Source organism: Myotis brandtii, unplaced genomic scaffold, assembly GCF_000412655.1.
Source record: "Myotis brandtii unplaced genomic scaffold, ASM41265v1 scaffold23, whole genome shotgun sequence".
Taxonomy (NCBI): Eukaryota; Metazoa; Chordata; class Mammalia; order Chiroptera; family Vespertilionidae; genus Myotis; species Myotis brandtii.
Genome location: NW_005358649.1, coordinates 1,199,199 through 1,225,084, shown reverse-complemented (window position 1 = coordinate 1,225,084; position 25,886 = coordinate 1,199,199). Strand labels below are relative to the sequence as shown.

At 40.1% G+C, this 25,886-nt stretch overlaps 1 protein-coding gene across 1 annotated transcript in view; it reads right to left on the bottom strand.

The window, feature by feature from the left end:
• The window catches only part of PREX2 (phosphatidylinositol-3,4,5-trisphosphate-dependent Rac exchange factor 2), a 247,513-nt gene that overhangs the window by 188,795 nt on the left and 32,832 nt on the right, over positions 1-25,886 (bottom strand). The window lies entirely within an intron of this gene.

Sequence of the window (25,886 nt, the reverse complement as noted above, 5' to 3'; positions counted from 1 at the left end):
CTCAGTGGATAGAGCGTCGGTTGGCCTGCGGACTCAAGGGTCCCAGGTTCAATTCCGGTCAAGGGCATGTATCTTGGTTGCAGACACATCCCCAGTAGGAGGTGTGCAGGAGGCAGCTGATCAATATTTCTCTCTCATCTATGTTTCTAACTCTCTATCCCTCTCCCTTCCTCTCTGTAAAAATTCAATAAAATATATATATAAAAATAAACAAAAACAAAAAACATACAGTTCCACAATTATTTGTGAATTACTTTGTGGCAGGCACTGAGCTAGCTCCTAAGGAATCAATGATGAATAAATCATAGTCTTTGTTCTCATGACTTTGTGGTCCAGTAGGGGACACCATTATATATTTTAAAAATTGCATTAAAGTGTGTTGCATATGAATTTATTGTCAAGGTTCAGAGGTAGAACAGAAGATGGAGTGATCAGGTCTTTCAGAGAGTGGAAAGGGTGACATGGAAAGGCTTTACTAAGAAGCTGGTACCTTAAGAGGGTTCTAAAGGATGGATAGAAATTATTCACGTTGACAGAGAGGAACACTTGAGACAGGGAAAAGCAAGGTGTGATGACACAAATTCCCAGAGAAGGACAGAGCAGAGTGAAACTGATGTGTGCCTACTATGTACCAGGCACTGTGCTAAGCTCTTTACCTGTATTAGCTCGATGTTCACAACAATCTATGACTTGGGTGCTCATATCATCCCCATCTTACAAATATGAAAGGTGAAGGAGATAGAAATTAAAAACCTCTACTATGATCACAGAGCTTCGATCTGGACCATGTGGATCCAGAGCCCGCGTCCCTAATAACTACTTACAAGGAACACAATAATATTTAATGGATAATTGAAGTGTAAACAAATGGAAAAACTAACTTGTATTTCTGGAACATAAAGTCCACGGGGTCTGGCAGAAGGGATAGGGCAGGAGAAGGGTGCTGCTGGAAATTCCTTAGGGGAATGACCTGGGAAGGCACTAGGCCAGCTCAACTGCACGGAACTCCTGCGGACGATCCAGGTGAATGAACACAGTCACCTCTCTATACAGAAAGTTTATTTGAGTCAAGAACAGAGGCAGGAACCTCAAATTAGGAAGCTGTTATAATAACTCAGGTATGATAATTTGGAATACAAACGAAGTGACAGTGAGGATGGAGAGATGACAGATATTGCAAAGCACTTGTGCATTCAAGCATCGCTGAGCTAACCTGGCTGGGCAATGCAGGGGAGACGCTGCACCCTTTGTCCATGGAGTTGGGTCAGATAAAGGGAGCATTCAATCTTTTTCATAGAAGTCCTTTTGGGGTGAGGCAAGAGTGACTCAAAGTTCGTTTCCTTCACCACTGACTCACAATTGTCACTATGCGGATATCAAACAAAGATTCAGAATCTGTTTTCATTAAATAATGTTTGTTTTTGAAGAAAAACACAAACATAAAATTTTCAGAATTAGTGTAACTGTTTAAAAAATAAAACACTGTGGCCTATATAGAGTAAATGTTCTGAAGATGCCTTTCAGGCCCGGCCTGTGTGGCTCAGCAGCTGAGCATCGACCTATGAACCAGGAGGTCATGGTTCAATTCGCAGTCAGGGCACATGCCCAGATTGTGGGCTAGATCCCCAGTGTGGGGCATGCAGGAAATAGCCAATCAATTATTCTCTCATCATTGATGTTTCTCTCTCTCTCTCTCCCTCTCCTTTCCTCTCTGAAATCATTAAAAATATATATATTTTTAAAAAGATGCCTTTCGGTATTATTTAAAGGAATCATGTGAAAAGAATAAAAATTAAAGCTTAACAATGTGGCGCAATTCAAATACTTAAGTATCTGCATATCAGAATTGAGGTATTCCAAGAAACATCACATAGGTGGCAAAGCCAGGCCAAAACTGAGCTTTATGTCCTTTGGAAAGGGTAAGATAAGTACATAGGTAGCTATTATTTTCAGCAGGAAATAAGCAAATAAAAACATTCTCTGGGGGTTTAATGAAAAACTCCCATTCCATTTTGTAGATCAGCAAAAGTTTATAAAGTACGTAACATTTTAGATGGGCTCTGAGAGGTGCTAGGCATGAGTAAAAATACAGAGGGAAAATACTGTAAGCTGTTCTTATACATAAAAATGTAAGTTCACTCATGTGATTGTCAACCCCCTACCAAATTCCTAAATGGAATGCCTATGTGTTTAATGAAAATTCTAATACTTTTCAATATTTCTTTTGCTAACTGTCATATTCCCTTCCGTCCTTTGCTAAATAAGGGAAAATTAAAGTACCATGGTGCAAACAGCATGAGTTTGGGGCCATAATAAAAATTAAAGTATAATAGCAAACTTTTATTAAGCATCTACTCTGTGCCAGACACATCTGACCCTCACCACACACCTCACAACATCCACACTTTCGGATGATGGAAATGAGACATGGAGACATTATGTCACTCTCTCAAAGTGACACAACTAGGAAATGTCAGAGCTGGACTTAACCTGTTTAACCCCAATTTTTCACTGGCAAAAGGAAGAGTGAATAAAAAATCCAAGTTTGTTGTGATGATTAATCAGATAGTTCATATAAAGTACCCAGCTGAGAATTGGGCACTGAGAGGCATTCATCTCCTAGTGACTGTGATGATTATTGATTGCATCTCAATTTAGCAACTAAGTCATTCCCCACCGGCAAACATCGGATAAAACTTCGCAGCACACAGCCCTACCTTACACCCAGGGTTCGCTGGCTTTGGGGCTCTTAAATGCATTTAGCCGAGGCCATCTGGTTCCCACACATCTTAAGGATATCAAGCATCATATTTTACACTCTCAGACAAGTGGCACAGAGAGTCATTAGGTAAAACTCCCACAATTCGCAGCATCCCTGACAGCTTGGCACTCACTTACAGCTAGAACATTCCTAGTCCACAGGGAACTCATTATCTTAGAGGGACTGTACTTACTCCAACGTTGTTTACTTCCCTAGTCACAACAGAAACCATTAGAAAGATCATCTCGTCTTAAAATTAAGTCTACTCCCTGGACTTCATTTAGTGGTCGCTGTCTTCCCCCTGGACAATTCTTGCTTTCAACAACTGTCTGTCTTGTCTCCTTCATTCGACTAGAGGGTTTCTAGCTTCAGTTTCATTATCTGCAATATTCTTCCCAGACCTTTTACTGGCCGGGTTACCTTCCCCAGCCATTCTCTTCTCTGCAGTTATTTCTTAATATATGGCATCCAGACTAAATGAAATGCCCGGATGGAGGCTAGAGGGACACTTTCTCCCTTCTTTATCCAGATCTTCCTGATAAGACATTTGCTTCCTTAACCGTCTCATGACATTGTTCCCTTTTTTAGGCATTTATTTAAAACACCTACCATCTTTTCCCCAATCATTGTAACATTTTAGAAAGTTGTATTTATGTCTTCAAACTTTACTTTCACATTTTCAGGTCGTTCTATCTTCCTATCAAAAACCATTTTTGTTGCTTGCTTCTGTTATCAGCCACATTAACATCTATTCTATCCAGTTGCCCTCTGTGATTTCACCCAGGTCAGTAAAGAGAGACAAATAAAGAAAGCCATGGCCAGTGTCTACAGTACTCTGATGGAGGTCTCCCTCCAAAATGGTTGCCCATTTCATCTGTAGCATCTTGATTTTAGGAATGGCCAACTGATCTACTTATTGTTCTGAGAATATCCTTCCCCTTCTTCATATTACCTTTTGTTTTTTTGGAACACCCAATTCTATTCTCTTTGCTGATCAAAAGCTTACCTTTCCTTCAATTCCTGCCAATTCCAGAAAGGGTTACCAGTTCCCAGATCTCCAAAATTCCAAGTTACAAAGAGGAAAGACACCTGGGGGAAAGCTGGGCTCTTCATTTCTGGCAGTGGGAATAGTAACTTACCTCATTCCCACTCTTCTCTCCTCTTCACTCCCCCGTGCTTTGAGCTCTCAGCAAATGGAACTTAAAACTGTGTCCTGCACAGGCCAAACTTTTCTCAGCTCAGCTTTGCATTACCCTACTCCCTTTGCATACATCTCTCCCTGCACTTCTTTGTTCCAATTCCTGTACTTCCTTTAAGTCTCAGTCCCAAGTTGATCTGCTCTGTGAAACTGTCCACACTCCCCCAGGCAGAACGAGTTGCTCTGATACTACTTTGCTCGTGTATCTATTAGATGCATATTGTCAATACCTCTGTACTTATCTGGCCATGACTGTGATCCAGTAGACTGTGATCTCCTCCAAGGCAGAGTAGGAGCCCTGACTATAAAAATGAAAGGACTCAGAGTAGTATTTGCCCCACAGAAAATACTCAAAAAATCTTGGCTGAATAAATAAACGAATGGGAAGATGCAAGAAAACATACTGGCAATTAAAGGAACAAGGATAAACCAAGATATACAATGCATGGATGTGTTTGTAAACACATATATTTTAAGCTTGGTAGTTAAAAAGATTCTTTAATCTTTTTATATGTCCAGATTCTTCAGAGTTAGCAACCACACAAGCTCTAAAACCATCTGATATTAATTTGAATATCTATGCCACTCTTTTTTTTTTTTTTTTTTTTTTTTTTGGCCAAAAGCTACACTTTACCAAAAAAGAAAAAAGTATGGCATATTGGAGTTAAACCCTTCCATATGGAATTTAAGTAAATGTGCTAGGGTTGAAAATAATCAGACCTAGCTTATTTGAAATAGTTTTATCATTGCAATTTTTAAGTAAATAGTCCAAATGTTACAGCAAAAAAACAAGGAAATTTCTGGAGTTGATTAGATGTGAAGAAAAAAGTATTATAATTTTAGTACCCATTAATTCATATTACAGTAAATGTTATGATACAACTCTAAATAAATAATACATCAAAACAGAGAATATGTACTTTAAGACTATTTTCAAGTTACACACAACAATATAATTTATTAGCTCCTAACAAGTGATTCACTGAAGCTTAAAACCCTAGGTATGCTAATAGTACACAGAAACCTTAGTTGCTCATAGTATCCTTTCTTTTATCATTATAAGAAACAAAGTGATTTTCTTTCTCACACTATTTGCAAAACACCAAACAATAGTTCTGGGCAAATCAAATATTTTCCAATAAACTGTTATTAATTCAACAGAAATGGCTAATTGAAAGGATATTTCCTATTTTTTTGTACTTAAAGACTAGAGTGTAAACTCTATGGTTACTTTAAAACTTTTTTGGAGAAGCCAAGAATTTGTGCTTTAAAAGTTCTAAAAGACCAATCACATACATTTCCTGAATAATAACTCTAAACTTGAACTCTACTTACAAGGAATCATGAAGAGAAAGAAAAAAATATATAATATAAAGCCTAGACATTATATTCTAAAATGGCATATAGATGACTTATAGAATTTAATAAGTACAAAACATTTCAAAAACCACCCGAAAGAGAGTTGTACATATGTTTACCAAAGACATATTTATGAATGTTAACAGCAGGACTGTCCACAATAGTCAACAACAGGAAACCACCCCAACGTCCATCAATAGAAGAATATATTGTGGTACAGTCATAGAATGGGATGTTAAACAGCAATGAGAAGGTCTGAACTAAAACTAGATAAATCACACCAATATAATGATAAGTGAAAGATGCAAGACACAAACGAGTACATAATGGATATATTTCATTTACATAAAATTCCAAACCGGACAAAACTAATCTAGGGTGCTGGGTGTCAGAGCAGTTGTTACTCGTGGAGAAGGCCATTCCTGGAAGGGGATGAAACAGCTTCCAAGGTGCCAGAAATATTCTGTTTCTTGATTCTGGTGCCAATTACACAGTTGTGTTCAATTTTAGAAATTTATTGATGATTTATAGGTTTCTGTATGTTATGTTTCACTTATCTATTGTTACATAACTAAGTGTGCCAAAACTTAGTGGCTTAAATGAACCATTTACTTTGCTCATGATTTTGAGGGTTAGAAATTTGAGAAGAGCTCAGCCTGACATTGTGCTACAAGTGGCATCCACTGGGGGTGACTGGAGGATCCATCACTACGGTGGCTTCATCCCATCATCATTCACGTGACTGGCACCTTGGTGAACCTTGTGGTGTGAATAATAAAATATACAGGAGGGGATGGAAAGTAAGTGTGTATGGAATCGAGTAGAAAGGGATGTCATTACGAAAGATGTATTCAAACCAGGTCCTGAAAGTCAGGTGGAATATAGATACTCAAGAAGAGAAGAAAAGTTATCCCAGCAGAAAGAATAGCATAAGCAGAGGCAGAAAGGTAGGTCAGCAACATGATTATTTGGATTGCTTGAGCAATAAACTAACCATACCAGAGGGGTTATTAGGGATAGCTAAAGAAAGAAGGTTTGGACAAATATGGTAAAGACCTTTTTATAAAGGCTCTAGAATGTCAAGTTGGGAAACTAGGATGTATGAGATTCAAGGAGGTGAAGACTATGACAAAAGAAATAAAAAGGTGAACAGACTATTTTAGGAAGATGAAGCTGGGCATGTTGGCTGGATGGATATCACTCTGCCTGCTATCTCATTGTTATGTCTCCCCAGCAAAAAGGGAGTTTAGTTCATAAGAATAAGCAGTAAAAGCCTGGGGACATTTGGAAATGTCTGGAGACACTTAGAAAGGGGAACCATTAGGGCACTGAGACTGGTTAGACAGGGATAAAGGGTAAGGAGACAAAGATGACACAGCCTTCCAGTTCAGGGAGACTGGAGAATGCCAATTACAGCAAAGAGGTAGAGAGAGAAAAGGGATGAATATCTTCCAAGGGAAAATGAGTTCAATTTCGCACATGATGAGTTGGAGGTGAAAGTGAGACATACAATGGAATGTCCTATATTAAAAGACATAGCCTAAGGACTCAAGATCTTGCCTGGAGTGATATATTTTAATTAAGTTTTCTTTATGTAATGGTAAGTATAAGAAAATAAAGAGGGGGGAGGGGTAATTGTAGAGGCCATGAGGAGTTAATAAGCTTAGTGATAAAACTAAAAATTGTGTAAAAAAAGGGAATGAGAAGCTAAGAATGAAAGTTGAAAGCAGAGACTAATTATAGAGTTTCATCATGAACCCAAAAGAGACACCCTACAATGAGGGAATTTCAAAAAAGGAACATTGCTGAACAATGTCAAATGCCACAGGGAAGCAGAGGGAGATCAAAATTGGGACAGAGCGAAGAGAAATGGTTAAAAGATGGTCGCTGAAAAACTTCAGGAGTCTTTCTTCTACAGAGAGGGGTCAAGAAGCCAGGTTGGGAAGGGTTCCAAGAGGCCATGAAGCAGAAACTGCAAGTGAATATAGCAATGTGGGCAATGAGTCTGAAAGCTTTGGGAGAGAATTTCCACAGCAGCTACAAGTGGCAATGAGATTAGGACAAGTTTTCCGGAGTATTTTCAATACAAAAGACCTGCCTAATCTGATGGCATACAGTAATCTTATATATAATAGTAATAACCTAAATTCTGTGGAGAGATTGCCAAAGGACTTTATTACAGGAATTACTGCAACCAGAAATCAAACTATTGCCAGTACAGTCAAAAGCAAAGGCATCTGAGCCTCTCACAACAGTGAACTTTAATTATGCCTTTAGACATGAGGGATGAGACAAAAACAAAACAAAACCAAACCTTTAAGGACATCACATCAAACCTTAGTGGCTCCCTTGCATTTTAAATCTCCCTTGGTATGCAGATGCTTATATTCACAGATTGGCACTTAGAAAATAACTCTGCATAACTAATCACAACAAAGAACTTTGGAAAATGCATCACTCCCCTATGGGAATCATCTGAAGACTTTAAAATATTAATTTTTACAACATCCTTATTTCCCAAAGTAGCATACTTCCTTTCCCACACCAAGAGTACTTCCCACTAATCACTATTGTCTTATTGCTTTGCTCAGATATATGAAAAACAATTAGGTGACTTCTACCTAAGTTAAATCCAAACTTTAACAATATCTTTTCTACTACCGGCATCTCTCATTAGTTTTGAAAAATATCACTGGATAACCACTGACATCTTCGAAATGCAATCTCCTAGCTAATTTCATTTCTCTTTAGCTTCTTCTTCAATGTTTACTTATTCTTTAGTTTTATAAGTTAACTAGAGGCCCGGTGCACAAAATTTCGTGCGGGGGGGGCTGGGGTGGGGAGGGGCTCAGCCCGGCCTGCACCCTTTCGCAGTCCAGGAGGCCTTGGAGGATGTCCAACTGACGGCCCATGGGGAGTGGGCCTAAGCCCCAGTCGGACATCCTTAGGGCTGCCATGGAGGCGGGAGTGGCTCCTGCCATTGTTGCTGTGCTCGCAGCCATCAGCTTGGGCTTGTTGCTGAGTGGAGCGCCCCCTGTGGGAGCACACTGACCACCAGGGGGCAGCTCCTACATTGAGCGTCTGCCCCCTGGTGGTCAGTGCATGTCATAGCGACCTGTGGTTCCTGGTTGTGCAGCCGTTAGGGTCAATTTGCATATTACCCTTTTATTATATAGGATTTTGTCAGGCTATCCTTTCTCATCATTCATTTTATTATCAATATTATTTAACATTTATAGATCTGACTCAAGTTTGTAGCTCATTACTAAACCTTCAATACCTTTCCAATATATGGTGAATGATTCAATAATTTTTTTTCAACAAAGGATTTTAAAAATATATTTCTATTCCTTAATAAGATATTGAGTATGACTCACACCAATTTATTCCAAAACAATGAGCACCTACTATGTGCTAGGTATAGTTATAGAGGTTGAGCAAAGAGCAATAAACTAACAGTCATGAATCCCTTCCCTTTCCTAAAGAGTTCACTCTGTAGTGAGAGAAGAAGCAGCCATAAACAAAATAATTAAGGTATTTAGTATGTCAGCAAGTACTTTAAAGAAATTAAAACAGAAAAGGTGAATGAGGAGCGTTGGACTGAAGAGAGTTGCAATTTTGGAATATGGTAGTCACAGACCTAAGGAAGCAAAGGAAATGGGCATCGGAGTATCTGGGAGGACAGTGCTCCAAGCAAGGGAACAACAGAGCAAAGGCCCTGAGGCTGGAGCCTGCCCAGCATGCTGCAGGATCAGCAGAGAAGACTGTGATTAAAAGAGAGTGTGTGGAAGAATAGCAGGAAATGACATCATAAGGTCTCACAGGCCACTAGAACTTTGGCTTTGGCTTTTAAGGACATGAGAAGTATTTGGAGGGCTTAGAGCAAAGTGAAATGACCTGACATGTTCTTACAGAATCCCTTCAGCTACTGTATAAATTCCTGGTTGTAGGGATGCAGGAAACCAAGTGGGAAGCTGCTGGATCAGAGTAACAACAGTGGACAGAGGTGGGGAAAAGTCATTAAAGTCTAGATTTTTTTTTAAAGATAAGTGCTAACAGGATTTGCCAGTATTTGATGAAGGATGCAAGAAAAGATTAAGTTGTCATTTCTGACATGAGTCAGATCTCAAGAGGATGAGGCTGACAGTGAGAGAGCAGGATGTGGGGAAGGAGAGGCAATAAGGAGTTTGATGTTGGCCATGTTAATTTGAGACATCTAGCAGACATCCAGGAGGAGAGGCAGAAATTCAAGGCTGAAGTTCAGGGTGATCATGTAGGTAAAGAAGAGAAAGGGTCAGAGCAATGAATCCTGGGCCTCAATGAAACATGTAGCTCCAATAGCTACTTATCTTGGAGAAGAGCAACCAGCAAGGGACCCTGAGATGCAGGAGCCGAGAGGCAGCAGGAAATCAGGAGAGCGTAGTGTCCTGGGAGAACGTGGGGAGGAAGGTCAAACACTCCTTTAAATCAAGTAGAACGAGGCCTGAGAGGCTGACCACTGGATTTAGCAACATGAATATTACTGGTGATTTTGACAAAGGCATTTCTGGTGGAATGGTGGATGAACACCAGTAGGGCTGGGTTAATATATATATTTCTCTCTCTCTCTCCTCTCTCTCTCTTTCTCTCTCTCTCTCTCTCTCTATATATATATATATATATATGAAGAGAGTAATATGAATTTACCTGTGTCTTCAGCCTAACTCTTCTTTCTGTTCTCTGAGTAACTGAACTCTGCTTCCTTCTGTACATGCTTTGTCATCTACCTTCACGTAACCTTGAACCCACCATCCATCTGCGTTCTCTCTATAATAACTAATAATGACAATAATAATACTAATCTTTGTGCTCTCCTTTATTACAAAGTGCTCAAAGTTTATCTCCAGTTTCTCATCTCTGCTGAGCCTCCTCTCATTTCCTATAAAATGGGGAGGTTAATCCCAGTACCACAGGACTGTTGTGCAGGTTAATGATAATGTACGACATTAAATAACCATCATATGGGAGCTGCTTGACATACATCAGTTACTTTCCCCATTTCCCTAGTAAGCAGTGGGAGGACCAGAACTCAAATTTCACTGTACCTCTCCCACCACATAATACTTAAAAAAAAGTATTTCTTTTTTTCAGAGATTAATGTATCTAGAGAACTAAAGAATGGAAGGAGAGCATCAGAAAATCCCTAAGCACATTTAACTGCACAAAAAGCCTGTTCTGGCCATGACTGAGGTCACTCTCGCCTCATTTCTGGTCATTTTGACCAATTCAATAAAGTCTTTCTACTGGTGATTTTTTAACTACTTTGTAAATACATTGCCATTCTCAAGTCATTCTTGTTTTCCTTTTTGTCATTTCAGAGCTCCCTCACTTTTCAAGGAAGCAAGCACACAACTTAAACCACACTGATCAAACTTTTAGGGGCATACTGGTCATACTTGAGATTATTTATCTCAACCCTTTATTGAAATGTACATTAATGCCATTTTATTCATTTCCCTGTATTTCTCAACTCTACCTAACATTACAACCAGCTAAAGAGCTTTCTAAAAATACTGATTCCTGAGTTCCCACCCCCTTTCCTCTTATCCTGAGATTTTAATTAAGTTGTTCTAGAGAGAGGCCATCATCATATTCCCCACTGATTTGGTTTTTCCAACATCTGTTGGGCTCAATGGATTGTTCTCTTCCAGTCCCCCTGTGCCCAATAGAGCCACTCCTACAATCTATTATTGCCCGTCTAAAGCCAGTCTGCCAGATGACTCTTCCTGAATCAAGACTCAATTCTCTGATTCCCTGGCTCAACAATGTCCCCTCACTCTCCATTGTCTGTTGATAGTTCTAAGCTACTTCTCTGCCTGCCATTCAAGTCTACCCAACACCATCTGACCCCAGGCCACCTTGATCATCCATCACTATTCCTCTATAACACCCCTTCAACCTGACCATTTTAATCACTGTTCTAAAAAAGCAAAAGCAAACAATTCCCACCAAAAGTACAGTCTAAACAACACAGGCCTTCACACATTGTCATTAGAGTGACAGTGGAAGGAGAATCTGTTTGCATTAAGTAAATTAGTATAAGAATATAATTGCTAAATAGCTTCAGATAGTCTGGGCTCTGGGTCAGCAGGTGCAGGAAGGGAGCCCTGCAACACCAGGCTCTGTCCTTACCCTCTGGGCTCTAGTCTAGAAGGTTCTGAGTAGCCTCATGTATGACATCAATTGCATCACATTCTCAGAAGAAAAGGATGACTGTCTCCTCATTTATTTCATATTTCTTACTCTGAAGTCAAAAGTGGGATTACCCCTTGATTAAGAAAACATGAGTTTGTAGCTACTAGTGTGAGAACTCTTTAATTCCAAGTGTTTTTTTGGTGTATTTTCCCAAACTGGCAGCCCAGCCCAATCTCTGTAGGAGGTTGGTGGGGCTGAGAACTCAAAGTAAAATGTCAGCCTTTTATTTGTAAATTGATTCCATCAGAGACATAGAAGGGTGAAAACAGATTGGGGGTATTGTTACTTTCCTGGGTTAATTAATCCCACGTCCTTGCGAGTATTATGGTTTTTCTTCATATGAATAGGAATGGCTCTTGTTTGGGGGCTTGGGGGTTTTTATTCATTTTTGTTTTCAGTTTGGTGTGGCCGTTTGAAGACCAAATTGTATCTGGACCTTATCCTGTATTACACGAAATGTAGAGACTATAACTCTGAACAACGGATCTTAACCTCACTCTCAACAACTGTTCCTCAGACATCATCAAGTTCATAAACAAAACCACTTTGCTCCGTGGTTTCCCAAAAAAGAAGGAGATAACTGATTTCTGTCTTCCTTATTTTTTCATACTTCCTGAATCTCTAAACTGATTATATCACTGGTATAAACAATCAAGGGGAAGAAGTACGGAAGGTGCTTGGGAATTAGAACACATCGAGCTATAGACACTTGAGTGATAGGGCATTAAGACTGGAGTTGGGCTCAGATGATGGGCCAAAGAGTCTCTGACTTATCCTTTTGTTTGGACAACCCCCTTCACCTCTGTGAACCTGGGACCGTAGCAAAGGGAACCTGCTCACCTCCGGACAAGTCGTCAGGGGTGTTTTCAAGCTTTTCCTAAAGGCTCAGTCTCTAGGTAAGACCAGACTTGGTACATAAAGGAAGGTCCTTGTGTCTGGTAAGTATTCTTATAAATTACACAATAATCATAAGACATTAATAAACCTTCCTAGGTGGGAAAGGGACTAAGGGAGTAACTATAAAGTAATTGGCACAAATGATGATTCTAATCATCTAGGACATAAGTTTAATAAAAGCAGTTAAAATCTACCTCTCTTTGTTACAGATATTGGTCCCAATCTTTATTATTTTGGGATCATGCAGCCCTCAGACAGTATCACAAGCCTGAAGTCCTTACTCGAAGCTCCCCAGCAGCTCAGGAAGTGTCTCTGCCGGAGGATCCTGAAAGTGAAGGGTGGCGGGGATGCGGGGGAGCCATGGGGGACCAGAGCAGAGAGCATGGGAAGGGGCTGAGCAGCAGGAACTAGCTACATTTCTCAAGAGTAAAAGGTGGCAGAGATCCCCGAAAGCTGCTTCCTTGGCTCTGTGTCACAGAGAACTCAGCTGTGTTAACCCTTGACCCCATTTCCTTTCATGACCCTCTGCAACGTCCAGATGTTATCTTAGACCGACTTCTAAACCCAGCCTCGCTTCCCAGTGATGACCCCAATGGCAGACACTGTGCTCTTGATTAATGAGCACCATCAGCACGCAGGGCCTCCTCCTGGGGCTCTGGGACTGAGGGCCAGGATGAGTGCTGAGATCCTGAGCACAGCGAAGCAGAAGATCTCAAAGCCCCTAAGTAAGAGCTACTGATGACCCTGAACATGTTGTAACAGAATTAAAGGGAAGTTCCCTCCTAGACACTGCATCATACATGATTTCATTAGACAAATCTACTTGCCTTTAAGGCTCACTGCATATATTCTGTACACAGTCCTGTGGTTTAGCACAATGGCTGTTGGCGTTAGGGCTGATTTTGTCCCAACCACATTCTCAAAACCAGTGCCACTGATAAAGGAGAGATAAGAATACCAACTTTTTTTTTTTTTTTTTTACTTTGAAACAATCAGGCAGGCAAGTCACAAATAGCACAAAGAAGTGAATGGAAAAGATTTCAACTTTCTGTGGTAATTGTGTTTGCACTTCCTTTTAACTTTTATGATGTATTAGCCATAGAATGGTCTCTACAGAGAAACGGAAGAGGAAGGCACACAAGCTTATCAAAAAATACAGGCAGCTAAATCCCTTCCCTTCAGTTATACTTTTTTTTTAGCGTCTAACATAAGCATAATTATTCACCAATTTCTATTCTGAAGTTGGTAATGACGACAGCAATAAATCTATTTCCTCTCCTTTGTGCTACACAGTCAGTGAACTACAGAATGAAGTGCTGCAAAAGGCTGCTTTAAAAATATCATTTCGAGAACTAACCAACCCTGAACCAAACTTCAGCCTCGGAATCCGAGCTCCTGGCCTCTATTAACAGGAAGGCCTCGAGATGCTGAGGGGAAAGGGAATATTTTCCACAGTCCTGAAGTGACCTTTCCCCTCCCCCACAGTCTGGCAGTGGCTCCCAGAGACACTTTACAGGCCACAAAGGGGCTGCAGCCAGCTGTCCACACTTCTCCAGGGAGTCACTTCTCCAGAGACATTAGGGGGACAATACCCTAGGAACAAGGGGGTGGGAGTGGGGGAGGGTGTTGCCAGGAACAACTGTTTACCCTTCCTGTTCCCTCTTAGGGAAAGACCTTAAACAAGTGACCTATACCTTAGCTTTTAACTCATGCCTGGGGTTATCTAAGGCAACAGTTACAAAACTGTCTTTAGAGGCTACAGAGCATTAGGGATCTCCGATCCCCTCACCCCCACCCGCCTTTCCGGTGCCCCAGTCCACTGGCACTGGAATGAGGTAGTGGATTTTCAGTTGGCACCTCCAAAAAAACAGGCCTATTATGTTAAAATCAATGCACTGAAAAATGACAGCTAGTGAAAGCTTTAAACCTTAGTCACCATGCTTTTGCTAATCTGTTCTATTAACTTTATTAGCAATGTTCACCTGGCTTTTCGTCCTATAAAATGTCAAAGCATACACAGCTTTTTCTTCTCGTCTCTGCTTCATTCATTCTCATTGCTGTTTAGGCTAGCTAATATATCAAAATTTTACTCTTTTGTCTCGTATCTCCTGGTTTAAAGTGGGAGCTCCATGAAAGCAAGGATTTTTAATTATTATGTATACATCCTCTTAGTCTAGAACAGTGATTCCTTTTGGACTCTAAGAATATATGTAATTGTGCTAATTGTCCTTGCTGGAAACTGAGGAGAACACCCCGTCTATATAACATGCCTATTTATCAAACTTGATTCCAGGGCTGCCAGAATTCCAGTTACTCTATCGCATCTAAAGGATCAAAAGAAGTAGGCCTGTCACCTCAGAGGGGAGGGTGTAGGGAAGAGATGAATCAAAGAACATATATGCATAGCCCATGGACACAAACAATAGTGTGGCGAAGGTCTGGGGAGGAGCAGGGGTTGAGTGGAGGTGGGCAAAGTGGGTGGGGGATGGGAATGGAAGACCATCTGGAATACTGTCAACAATAAATAAAAACTACAAAATAAAATTTATTAGGTGGGAAGTAAAAAGTAGGCCTGTCAACAGAATCCCGGGAATACCAATCATTTCAATTACGGATTCACTTCATTTGTGTTTAAATTACATTAATGCTTTCTACCAATATGATCTATACAACATCCATTGAATGCAGAGTAGCACACACATTTTGGAGGTGTGTGTATGTGTGTGTGTGTGTGTGTGTGTGTGTGTGTGTGTGTGTAAAATTAACCCTTGCCTCAAATATCTTTTGATTTAAGGATGTATAGGATAAACATGAGCTACATTTAACACATAAAACTAAGAGTTCTAACATGCTATGAAGTACTAAGTAATTAAGTACAGAGAGATCCAAAATGATCCTAGAATAATTAAAGTTGGCTGAAAGTAGTCTCAAGGATGATGTATGTTAACAGATAACCAACAGGAGAACTAAGGTTGTCTATTTTTTTTCAAGGTTCATTGTGTATCCTCATTTCTGAGCAAGAAACTCCTGACTTCTGGGTAATCTTTGGCTCCTGAGTACTTACCCGGCTCTGACCTGTCTTGGCTGACCATTAGCGTCTGTTGCTCTCTTGCTCTTGACGGTTTGCCTGAAATGAACTGCTGTTCCTTCCTGACTTCTAGCTTTTGTGTACATCCGGAGTCAAGTTCTGTGTCTGGGTTCCAAATCTGCCTTGGTTTTCCTAGTCCTGATTAATCACGCTGCTCCCACAATCTGGAAATGCCCAGGCCAGCAAATCACCCACTGAATCTTGGAACAGATTCAAATAGATCTATTCAGAATCCTCAACCTCCCACTTAATTGATTGGTGTGTCCACAGTTGTGAGTTACAATGATGTAAGACTTGAAGGTAGTTGTGAGTTGTGAGGTACACATGACTAGGCAGCACCTGGCACATACAAACACATGATATTTGAAGATTTCAATGTTACCCTGGGATATTTTTTTGGAGACTTCAGAAAAATAAGAGAAATTACACAAAATCTCTAAGTCTTCTCAAACTCTTCCTGTAGTGAGAGCCAATTGAGGGGGGTTGTGGGGTGGGGGAATGATAGAGTACGCGTACAAACATATATGAAAAGATAGATAAATATTAGATGGATTTCTATGTAAGAATACATTATTTTAAGAGAAAAAATACTCCAAATTATATTTTAAGTATAATAGGTTCTTCCAGTGAAGGAATCCAAGAATTAATATAAATTATTTTTTGAGGACACAATCCGAGAGTATCACTGGGGCCCAAAATGTGGCAGAGACTATGCTTTGCTCCTCAGCATTAATTCTCCAATTCTTTATCCTATATAAAAAAGTCGTAATATGCTAAGTGTCCAACCAATCGGCTGAACCAGTCGCTATAACATGCACTGACCACCAGGGGGCAGACGCTCTGACCGGTAGGTTAGCTTGCTGCTGGGGCCCGGCCGACTGGGACTGTGCAAGATGGGCTGGACAGGCCCTGGAGCCCTCCTGCAGTACCTCCCGGCCAGCCAGCCCCAATCGAGACTAGGCGAGATGGCCCTGATCGTGGGCCTGGCTGAGGGACCCCACCCATGCATGAATTCGTGCACTGGGTCTCTAGTTTTACTACAGAACTCCCCAAACTGTACACATGGCTGCTGAATAGACAACACACTTCCCAGGCTCCCTTGCTGCTGGTTCAGCCATGTTACAAAGTTCTGACCAAGAGGATGAGTGTGCAAGTGATGTGTGGAGTTTGTCTCACACCCTCTGTCCCCCTGGCTCTGGAATATGCAAGGGTCCCTAATAAGCCAGCTTCAACTATAGCGACAAGGACACTCTAGTGTATTGGTTCCCCAACCTTCTTTGCAATGGAACGAGCTGAAGAAACTACATAAAATACTGATGCCTGACTCTCTCCTACAGATTCAGATTTAATTGGTCCTGGGGGATAGTGGAGAAATAGAAAGAACGAGAATCTGAATGACCCGATGGAGCTGAGCTTCGTACTCCCCTGGAACACTGTTGGGCAACAGTATCAAAAACTAAAAAACCAGAGCTCCGAGAGAGAAAGCAAAACAAAGCCATGTTGATTCCATACACCTTTCATATTCACAAACAAGCCTTCTGTGTCATTTAAACTACTGCTATCTGGCCTCAGTGAAAGCAGTTGAACAAATATCCTTATAAATATACAAAATAAACACAAAAATTCTGGTCTTCAGAAGAAATAATATATGTGTGGGTAAAAAAAAATATATTGTTCTTTCTCTAAAGAAAAAAACTAAAATAAGAGAGTGTGGTTTTAGCACAATCCAGGGAAATCATTGGTGAGCTAGAGAAGATTCATTAAAGAAAAACTAAAAATAAAATTTAAAATATTAAGACTATTCAGTTTGACAAGGCAAAGGCACACAAAATTATTTAAGTTTGCCAATTTTTTAATAATTTTTGCATAACTCAATGAGAACTTGGAAGCAAAATGTGAAATCTCAAAAAGATGATCAGAGATGATTTTAGATCAGTATTAAATAAATACCGATTTATCTTACAGGCCCATTTTGATAGGTCGCAGGTTAAACTGCTTTCATAAAGAAACAGACGCCTATTTAGTTGCTCTGTCATTCTCAACATGTGACTTCCATTTCATGGTCCAAAATGGTTGCCCCAGCACCTGCCATCACAGCCTCATACCAGCCGGGGCGAAGGGGGAGAGTACATACGCCTTTGTTATAAGGACATACTTTAGCACTGCTGCTCATCCCACTGCCTGGAACCTACACATATGCACACCTAACTGCAAGGAAGGCTGGGAAATGTAATCTTGAGCTGGATAATCAAGTACTGAGCTAAAACTTCTACCATTATAGAAGGAAAGAATATTAGATATTAGGGGCAATTAGAAGTCTATGCCAGAGGTCTCATTCTTAAGAGATACAAGAAAAATTGAGATAAAATTCTATCTAGAATATTCAAAAATGTTGTCAAATGTAAACAATATAAATACAAAAATATTTCTATATAAAATATTAAGATATATCAAAGGTATGCAAAGTGCAACACAACCTAGATGTACAGTGTACAAAAAAAAAAGTCCCTTTTCCTCTCATAGTTTCACCTCTGGGAAAACAATGAATTAATAAAGTAATCTTGGAACATGTGGGTATGGGACTAACATTTAGATGAAATAATGTCTTTCCATAGCTCCTCCCCTAGTGCTACTGACAGAAATAAAACTTTGGAATGGCAGTTGTCATTTCTGGACTCCTAAAATTTATTTCTTTGGGACAAATAAGAAAAAAAACTAGACTCCAAGGCAGCGAGGCCAAGTTGAAGCATTACAAGTCATCTAAGGACAATATCAACATTACTTACACAATCACTAAAAATGTGTCACCATGTATAAAGGCTCTCCAAGACAATTTAAAGCAAGAAGACAATTTAAGTTGATAATTAAAGTAACAAAAAGTGGCAAAGCAAAGCCAAACATAGATATCAACCCTTATTTGACTGTCTTAGAGAAACAAAGTTTTCAGATGAATAAAAACGTTTGCCCATTCATATTCTATATTGTTATATTTTTGCTATAAACCCAGAGAATATTTTTATATCATTATTCTAAATTTAAGCAGCTGGAGTCATTTCTTAAGTATTATACCATTTAATCTTTTCAAACGAAAGACTTGACTTTAAAAGAAAATATGCGTTTCGCATTAGTGAGAGAACACAATGTCCTTGGCTTAAATGTTCTCCCACAAAACAGGTCCTTTATGTCCATTATAAATAGCGATATAGCAAGGCTAGAATACAACAAATTCAAGGAACCAAAGTCTGAAATATCTATACTAACTAGAAGTATCACATGATCTCACTCTTTTGTGGAATATAATGAACAACATAAACTGATGAACAAAAATAGAACCAGAGTCATAGAAGCATCTAACAGACCATTCAATCTAAGAGGGAAGGCAGGGGAGGGGTAAGAGATCAACCAAAGGACTTGTATCCATGCATATGAGCATAACCAATGGACACAGACAGTAGGAGGGTGAGGGCATGTTCTGGGGAGTGGGAGCGGCTGGGGAGAGATCAATGGGGGGAAAAGGAGACATATGTAATACTTTAAACAATAAAGAATTTAAATTTTAAAAATAAATAAAACTAAATGTGTAATTAAGAATTGTGATTATAGTTGAAATAAATATTGCTCACAGTTTTTTTTTAAATCATAACTTCAACTTAATGTATCAATTTTCTTAAAATTTACAATCATTAACTTCCTGAATCAAATGAAATAGTTCATAAGAATGGAAAAAAAAAATTTTTTAAGTTTTTATTAGATGTCAGTATTTGACTGATGTATACTCAATACCATTGGAAAAGTGACTCAACCACTTTTAAACAAAGAAAATTTTACTAAGGGATGTTTTTCCTGTATATTTGATTGCTTATATAATGTTAAAAATCAAAGAAACCTTTGAGGTAAATATAATATCATAAATCAAAGAAATATTGATTTCAATATAGCTAAGGCAATTTTAACATGTGAGAATAAAAAGTCATCTATTATAAAAAGTAAATATTATACATAAAATTTTCATAGAATTAATGTAAAAAATAACTATTTTTAGGTCAAACTATTTGTACTGAAAAAAAACATAATTTTATTTGGTATTAAAATATAATACCAGGTATAGAGAACATTCAACAGAACACTGTTAAAAGACCAGCACTGAGAATAATGTAATCACACCAAAACCTTGTCAGATAAATCAATGTTTCTTTTTTTTAAAGTGTGTACAATGATGGCTGTGTGCATTAAATGTAATAAAGAAATTCAGTACAATTTGTATCAAGGTTTAAAAAAGTATTACACCATCATTTCAAGATTTGAACCTAGTCATAGTAGATGTACTAAATCAGGAGAGCTTACTTCTGTATTTTGACTTTTAAATTTATATGTTGCACTTAAGAAAGTCACATTTAAAAGAATAATTATACAAAGATATTATACAGACTCCCAAAAAACCTCAGATGTCTATGTTCAATTCCCTTGACTACTCATGAAAGTGTACGTTCTAAATCTTTATTACTGTCTTTAGGGCACCTCACTCTCAGCCAATACAAACAGCAAAACAAAAACAGAACACAAAGAAAGCAAGAGTTCAACTCCACAGATAAATAAAGGGCACTAGGTAGGAACCTCCAAATTCCTTCCCCCCTAACCTGACCCTTGGCTTACATCCTTCCCCCTCCCAGAGGAAAACATCCCTCCTGTAGCTCCAAGATAAGATGCCCCTCCCTGCATTCCTGAAGGCCCCTCGGGCCTCCTCAGGACCTTTCTTCATCTATTAAACCCTCCTGTGAGCTCCTAGGACTGGAAAAGAAAGGGGTCAGGAGCAGGTTAGGTGGTTTGAGCGAGTTCCAGGATCAGTCTGTGAGGTAGGAGAGACAGAGGAGAGAGAGATAAACTCAGAGTTTGCAAAGGGAGAAAAAGAGAAGACACTTCCTACCTACCAGGACTTTACTCTATGAGCAGATTAGAGCTTCAGGCCAGCACCGTGAGGTATGAGGTATCGACTGTGTCTTCCAAATATGAAACTAGGCATAAAGAGGCTATGTAATCTTTTTTAATCCTCACCCAAGAATGTTTTTATTGATTTTAGAGAGAGAAACATCCATCAGTTGCCTCACACACAGGCCACAACCAGGAATCGAACCTGCAACCTGGATATGTGCCCTGACTGGAAATCAAACCTGCAACCCTTGGGTGCTCAGGATGACACTCCATCCCACTATACCACACCAGCCAGGGCTAAGAGGCTATGCAATGTGTCCAAAATAACACAGTTTATACATTTCATGCAGGACTTTAACCCAGGTCGTCAGATTCCCCAAAACCATGCTGTGCACCATGCACTTCACCCCACTGTCCCAGAGCGATGGTGTTTTCAAAAGGAGGTACAAAGGCCACCCCAGCAGTTCCACTAGCTCTAGATTAGAGAAGAAGCAGAATTTTTGAAGTATACAAGAGACTGCTTGCTTAGCCTTAGTTCTGCAGTGACATGTTGCTGTGAGAATGTTCCATGGCGAGATGGCTCAGTGAATTTTGCCAAGTGTCTTGCCTCCCAGTGCCATGTTTTTCTAGAAGATGCATTTGACTTCCACCATGATCTGTTGTAGCTGTTTTAGTTCCCTCTTCATTGTCTCCTTCTCCTTGACTGTATGCATCTTCCTCAAACATCCTGGACAAAATCAGCCCCTCACAATACTAACCCACTTCTTCCCTTGCATTTACCACCAAGCACATTGAAGATTTTCTCCATCCTCTTCACCTCCTCAGCTCCCACTCATGTCTCAGCTCATTCTTCATCAGGTTCCTGCTCACACACACTACTGAAGCTACAACCCCAAAGACGGTCTAATTGTCTAACCTTCCCTCTTCACACTACCTACTTCTCTAAAGTTGACACTTAAAAGAAACCTTTCTTTGGGGAACTAGATCCTTCCTTGTCTTCCAAGAGATCACTCCGTCCTGGTTCTTTGTTTCAACCTCTGAGGACTCAGTCCAAGTCACCAGGGCACTCTCCTCTTCCTCTAACCTTTAAACATTGGCTCTCTAACATCCCACCCTTCTCTGTATGTTTTCTTCCTCAAATTGTTCCCCTGGTGTCATCTGATCCACTTGACAGCTGCAACATATATGACTAGTTAATTTCTAGATCTCTAACTTTTGCCCCAAATTCTTTCCTAGGTTTTATCTTCCTATCTCCAACAATCAGCAGAATTTGAAGTTCAGTGAGTCCAAAACCAAATTCCCTTTTCTCCTCCTCCTCCTCCCAATGCTGTTCTGTCCCTCACATTCCATTTCTCATTAAGGACGCTACCCATCTTATCTTCAAACTAGAAACCTATGTACCACCTTATGTTCTCCATTCTACTTACCTTCACTTCCCAGTGAACACAAATACTAAAGGTTCTACCCAAGAAATGTCTCCTAGTTGTTGGATGTTTTGTGTTTTATGGTTTGGTACCTTCATCAATGCCTCTACCTTAGACCAGACATTCCACGTTTCTTACCTGAGCCATTGCAAAGGCAGAAACTTCTAATGGGTAACTAGACCTCAACTTTGTTCCTCAAACCCACTGACAGAATTATCTTGATAAGAAACAAAGCTAACCTCAATAGATACTATTTTTGCCATTATGCCATCATATTATACTAAGATGTAATTGTACAAATGAAACCACAGACTAAAGATACATCCTTCAGTGTAGGGAGTAAGCTCTGGCCACATGATTAATTCTCCAAAAATCAGAATTATGAATGAACCCCATTTAGTTCATGGTACATTTACTGCAAGAGTCACAACCTCTTAAGGGCAGCTTCCTGATGCCATCCTCATGTATACACTTCAGGCTAATGACCAGAAAACAAAGAACCCAGGCAAATCAGCCCAGGAGTAGTGCCCAGTCAGGGGGATCAAACAGAAGCTATCGGAGGGTTTAAGGTTAAAACAGGGCAGAGTCTGCAGACCCTGAGAGCAAGCTCGCTTAGGTAGGAGAAGCCAGGCTTTATGTTTCATGTCATTTCTAGGATTCTTGGCCTCACCTTCAGCAAATAATAACACTTTCTGAAAGTTATAATTTGACCCAGATTAAGGGGAGCAAGGACAGGTCTTCTCCAGATTAGGGTTGTTAAAGAGGCAGTGCATGCTGAGGGCTGCTGAGGTGGCAGGAATAGAAAATGAGGAGGAGGAATTCGAAGGTGACACAGATTCAGGGAACTTCTTCCCACATTCCAAGGTCACACTGAACATGCTACTTTGGGGGGGATGGATAACTCTCTTCCTAGTCTTCACATTCCTCCTCAGCCTTCAAAAGCCAGCTCTATTGTCATCTCGTCCCAAAAGCTTCCTTGGACCCCATACTGAGGGAGCACCTTGATGCCTCCCTGCTACTATGTTTATCATTCTACTAGAGGCCCAGTGCATGAAATTCATGCAGGGGTGGGGGGGGGGTGTCCCTCAGCCCAGCCTGTACCCTCTCGCAATCCAGGACATCCCGCTCGAAATCCGGGACCACTGGCTCCTAACTGCTGGCCTGCCTGCCTGATCGCCCCTAACCCCTCTGCCTGCCTGCCTGATCACCCCTAACCGCCTCTGCCACAGCCCCCGCCACCACAGCTTCTTCCAGAAGTACGTCCGAGAGGTCGTTTGGCTGTCCAGTCTAATTAGCATATTACGCTTTTATTATTATACATAGTTGCACCTGCCACAGCATACTGCTATTATCTGTATACTAAGGGTTAGGGCTGCAACATGAATCGGGGGTGAGGGGCACAATTGCAGACCATAACATAAGCCTTAACATAATGTGTTGTTGAATCTATTCATCTTTGCCTGGAAAAGTTAGATCGTGACTGAAAGAAGTTGTTTTCAAATTCATGCAAACTGTTTTGTTTGCTTGGCTTTATTTGCCTGTTTGTTTTCTTGAGCACCTGCTATTTACAAAGCACTGTATTTAGGCCAAGAAAAGCATGCATAGGAAGTAAATGCACACAGGAAATAAACGCTCAGACCCTGTTCTCTTGGGGTTTACCATCTAGTTAAGTGGTTTTTCTCACTGCTTTAGCAAAAACACACATCAGAAAAATGTGGAGAGCCGGAGTCCACCTAAGTCAGCACCCCCCTGACCCTTTGTGAAGCCAAATCACAGAAGCCTGGAGCTCTAGGGAGCACCATGGGAAAGAGCTAAGACACACACCTGTTAGGCCAAAGAAGATAATGAATATGCAACTGTTTAGGGTAAATTGGAAAGCACCATACTAACTATGGTTGTATGAAGGGTTCTTACAGTCTTAAAGTCAACTGAGCATGGACAGACTACCATGGGAAGGAGTGCACCGGCAGAAGGAAGCAGAGGGGAGGAAGCAGGGCCTCGGAGACACAGCTAAAAGGTAGAGGAGACTGTAATTACGCACTAAGGATGACCAGCATGTGTGGCTCCCTATGGCACTGCAGCATCAGAGGACATAAGAGTGACTATTTATAGGGCCCTCCTGCGAGCCAGACTCTGGACTGAGCCCAAAGCATATTTCATCTTGTCATCATAGCAACCTTGAGACATTTACTGTTTCCCCATTTTACAGATGAGGAAAAAAAGGCCTTGAAAAGTTTTGGAATGTCTCCCAAGTTACATAATACATCAGAGACAGGACTAATTCTGGAGTATATGAGGTCAAGCCTGGACAGAGAGCAAATTTCAGTATCTCTGGTTTATGGCAAGACACATAACTTTGTCTTAACAGCCTACAGTGTGGAGTGATCCTAGTTTACAGCTGTTTCCCACTGTAATTATTAACAGCTCTGTCTTTCACTCTCAAAAGTGTCCCAGTTTAGACAAAAAAAGTATATGGTCATCCTGCCTCCATGCTACTTGCTACAGTGAAACATGTCTACCCAATTTTCCAGGCCCAGTGCAAAACAAAAATGGGAGGCCTTTGGTTCAAACGGCAGAGAAAAAGTACTATCAAAGGTGCTGAAAATATAAAGTCTTTTTTCTTACATGTATCTGCGCTGCTCACACTCCATTGTTCCACTGAACTTCACTTGCAAAAGACAAGTTCAAAAACAAAATCAGCAAGAATTTCGCCCTAATTAGGTAACTCGGTTGGTTAGAGCATTGTCCCAATACTCCGAAGTTTCAGGTTTGTCTCCTGGTCAGGGCACATATAAGAATCAACCAATGACTGCATAATAAGTAGAACAACAAATCTCTCTTTCTCTCCCTCTTCGTCTCTCTCTCTCTCTCAAATCAATAAAAATGTTTTTAAAGATTAGCAAGAATTTCAAGATGGTAATGGCAGAACATTAAACCTACCTAAGGTCCTTCTGAGTGTTAAGCCCTATGTGACTGCTGTGAAGTGAAACCCATGAGGTTGGCCCTGGTCTGTCCTTGTTCTGTCCACTCAGGTGGGTCTGTGAAAGCATCATGCCCTGTGACTGGATTGCAAGCAGAAAACCAGTTGCAACCTACTGTTGTCCAGACTTTGGACATTACCTACTAGAACTAGACCCATCATAGCATTCTTTAGAAGACATGTTTTAGAGCAGCGGTTCTCAACCTGTGGGTCGCGACCCCTTTGGGGGTCGAACGACCCTTTCACAGGGGTCGCCTAAGACCATCGGAAAACACATATATAATTACATGTTGTTTTTGTGATTAATCACTATGCTTTAATTATGTTTAATTTGTAACAATGAAAATACATCCTGCATATCAGATATTTACATTACGATTCATAACAGTAGCAAAATTACAGTTATGAAATAGTAACGAAAATAGTTTTATGGTTGGGGGTCACCACAACATGAGGAACTGTATTAAAGGGTCGCGGCATTAGGAAGGTTGAGAACCACTGTTTTAGAGTATTTCTAATGAAGCACAAAATTTCATTGCCCAAACAAAACAAGAAGATATATTCAAGCAAATTTGGTCCTTCTCCACCATATTCTTTGTCCCAAAAATAAATAATCCAGATAATGTAACTGATCCATAGTCTCAAATGAAATTTTAGAATACAATGAATTGAAACAATAGTGTATTACACAGTCTAAAATACCTCGATGCCTGATTTAAATCATGTTTGTTTTACTAAATGCAGGCACTAATGTTTAATTTAAAATATTTTGTTACATAAATACATATGTGCCTAAGCTTAAGTAATTTCCACGAACTATACAGATCAAAATCAGAAATTTAAGGATGATTAAGAAACTGTCCTTAAAAATGGGTGAGAGGAGGTGGGGAAAGGGTGAGAAAAGATTAACCAAAGATCTTATAATGCATATAGGCACTACCTAGTTACCTATGGACAGAGACAATAGGGTGGTAAAGGCCTGGGGCAGAGTGGAAACCAGGTGTGTGGGGGGGAGG